Source organism: Rhincodon typus, chromosome 4 (genome assembly GCF_021869965.1).
Source record: "Rhincodon typus isolate 14 chromosome 4, sRhiTyp1.1, whole genome shotgun sequence".
Lineage (NCBI taxonomy): Eukaryota > Metazoa > Chordata > Chondrichthyes > Orectolobiformes > Rhincodontidae > Rhincodon > Rhincodon typus.
This window is the reverse complement of record NC_063335.1, coordinates 91186272-91189254: the sequence shown is the minus strand read 5'-3', so window position 1 is coordinate 91189254 and position 2983 is coordinate 91186272.

Genomic DNA, 2983 nt, shown 5'->3' with positions numbered 1-2983 from the left:
TGGGCAGTGAGTCCTGGAGCAGCGTGGGCAGTGAGTCCCAGAGCAGCATTGGCAGTGAGTGCTGGAGCAGCATGGGCAGTGAGTCCCGGAGCAGCATGGGCAGTGAGTCCCAGAGCAGTGTGGGCAGTGAGTCCAAGAGCAACATGAGGGCAGTGAGTCCCGGTGCACTGCGGGCAGTGAGTCCCAGAGCAGTGCGGGCAGTGAGTCCCAGAGCAGCGTTGGCAGTGAGTGCCGGAGCAGCATGGGCAGTGAGTCCCGGAGGAGCGTTGGCAGTCAGTGCCGGAGCAGTGTGGGCAGTGAGCCCCAGAGCAGCATGGGCAGTGAGTACTGGAGCAGTGTGGGCAGTGAGTCCTGGAGCAGCGTGGGCAGTGAGTCCCAGAGCAGTGTGGGCAGTGAGCCGCGGAGCAGCGTGGGCAGTGAGCCCCAGAGCAGCATGGGCAGTGAGCAGTGTGGGCAGTGAGTCCCGGAGCAGCGTGGGCAGTGAGCCCCAGAGCAGCGTGGGCAGTGAGCCCCAGAGCAGCATGGGCAGTGAGCAGCGTGGGCAGTGAGTCCCGGAGCAGCGTGGGCAGTGAGTCCCAGAGCAGTGTGGGCAGTGAGTCCCAGAGCAGTGTGGGCAGTGAGTCCAAGAGCAACATGAGGGCAGTGAGTCCCGGTGCACTGCGGGCAGTGAGTCCCAGAGCAGTGCGGGCAGTGAGTCCCAGAGCAGCGTTGGCAGTGAGTGCCGGAGCAGCATGGGCAGTGAGTCCCGGAGGAGCGTTGGCAGTCAGTGCCGGAGCAGTGTGGGCAGTGAGCCCCAGAGCAGCGTGGGCAGTGAGTCCCGGAGCAGTGTGGGCAGTGAGCCCCGGAGCAGCGTGGGCAGTGAGCCCCAGAGCAGCATGGGCAGTGGGTCCTGGAGCAGCATGGGCAGTGAGTCCCAGAGCAGTGTGGGCAGTGAGACCCAGAGCAGCGTTGGCAGTGAGTGCCGGAGCAGTGTGGGCAGTGAGCCCCAGAGCAGCGTTGGCAGTGAGTGCCGGAGCAGTGTGGGCAGTGAGCCCCAGAGCAGCATGGGCAGTGAGCCCTGGAGCAGCGTGGGCAGTGAGTCCCAGAGCAGCGTTGGCAGTGAGTGCCGGAGCAGCGTGGGCAGTGAGTCCCGGAGGAGCATTGGCAGTGAGTGCTGGAGCAGTGTGGGCAGTGAGCCCCGGAGCAGCATGGGCAGTGAGTCCTGGAGCAGCGTGGGCAGTGAGTCCCAGAGCAGCGTTGGCAGTGAGTGCCGGAGCAGCGTGGGCAGTGAGTCCCGGAGGAGCATTGGCAGTGAGTGCTGGAGCAGTGTGGGCAGTGAGCCCCGGAGCAGCGTGGGCAGTGAGCAGCGTGGGCAGTGAGTCCTGGAGCAGCATGGGCAGTGAGTCCCAGAGCAGTGTGGGCAGTGAGTCCAAGAGCAACATGAGGGCAGTGAGTCCCGGTGCACTGCGGGCAGTGAGTGCGAGAGCAGTGCGGGCAGTGAGTCCCAGAGCAGAGCGCGGGCACTGAGTGCCAGAGCAGAGCGTGGGCAGTGAGTCCCAAAGCATTATGTGGGCAGTGAGCCCCAGAGCAGTGTGAGCAGTGAGCCCCGGAGCAGCATGGGCAGTGAGCAGCGTGGGCAGTGAGTCCCAGAGCAGCATGGGCAGTGAGCCCTGGAGCAGCGTGGGCAGTGAGTGCTGGAGCAGCATGGGCAGTGAGTCCCGGAGGAGCGTTGGCAGTGAGTGCCGGAGCAGTGTGGGCAGTGAGCCCCAGAGCAGCATGGGCAGTGAGTCCTGGAGCAGCATGGTCAGTGAGTCCTGGAGCAGTGTGGGCAGTGAGCCCCAGAGCAGTGTGGGCAGTGAGCAGCGTGGGCAGTGAGTTCCGGAGCAGCGTGGGCAGTGAGTCCCAGAGCAGTGTGGGCAGTGAGTCCAAGAGCAACATGAGGGCAGTGAGTCCCGGTGCACTGCGGGCAGTGAGTACGAGAGCAGTGCGGGCAGTGAGTCCCAGAGCAGAGCGCGGGCACTGAGTGCCAGAGCAGAGCGTGGGCAGTGAGTCCCAAAGCATTATGTGGGCAGTGAGCCCCAGAGCAGTGTGAGCAGTGAGCCCCGTAGCAGTGTGGGCAGTGAGCACCAGAGCAGCATGGGCAGTGAGTCCCAGAGCAGTGTGGGCTGTGAGTCCCAGGGCAGTGTGGGCAGTGAGTCCCAGAGCAGTGCGGGCAGTGAGTCCCAGAGCAGAGCATGGGCAGTGAGCCCAGGAGCAGTGTGGGCAGTGAGTCCTGGAGCAGCGTGGGCTGTGCGTCCCGGAGCAGTGTGGGCAGTGAGTCCCAGAGCAGAGCGTGGGCAGTGAGCCCAGGAGCAGTGCGGGCAGTGAGTCCTGGAGCAGCACTGGCAGTGAGCCCTGGAGCAGCTTGGGCAGGGAGCCCAGGAGCAGTGTGGGCTGTGAGTCCTGGAGCAGCATGGGCAGTGACTCCCGGAGCAGCATGGGCAGTGAGTCCCAGAGCAGCATGGGCAGTGAGCCCTGGAGCAGCGTGGGCAGTGAGTGCCGGAGCAGCATGGGCAGTGAGTCCCGGAGGAGCGTTGGCAGTGAGTGCCGGAGCAGCATGGGCAGTGAGCCCCAGAGCAGCATGGGCAGTGAGTCCTGGAGCAGCATGGTCAGTGAGTCCTGGAGCAGTGTGGGCAGTGAGCCCCAGAGCAGTGTGGGCAGTGAGTCCAAGAGCAACATGAGGGCAGTGAGTACCGGTGCACTGCGGGCAGTGAGTCCCAGAGCAGAGCGTGGGCACTGAGTGCCAGAGCAGAGCGTGGGCAGTGAGTCCCAAAGCATTGTGTGGGCAGTGAGCCCCAGAGCAGTGTGAGCAGTGAGCCCCGTAGCAGTGTGGGCAGTGAGCACCGGAGCAGCGTGGGCAGTGAGTCCCAGAGCAGTGTGGGCAGTGAGTCCTGGAGCAGTGTGGGCAGTGAGTCCCAGTGTAGTGTGGGCAGTGAGTCCTGGAGCAGCGCGGGCAGTGAGTCCC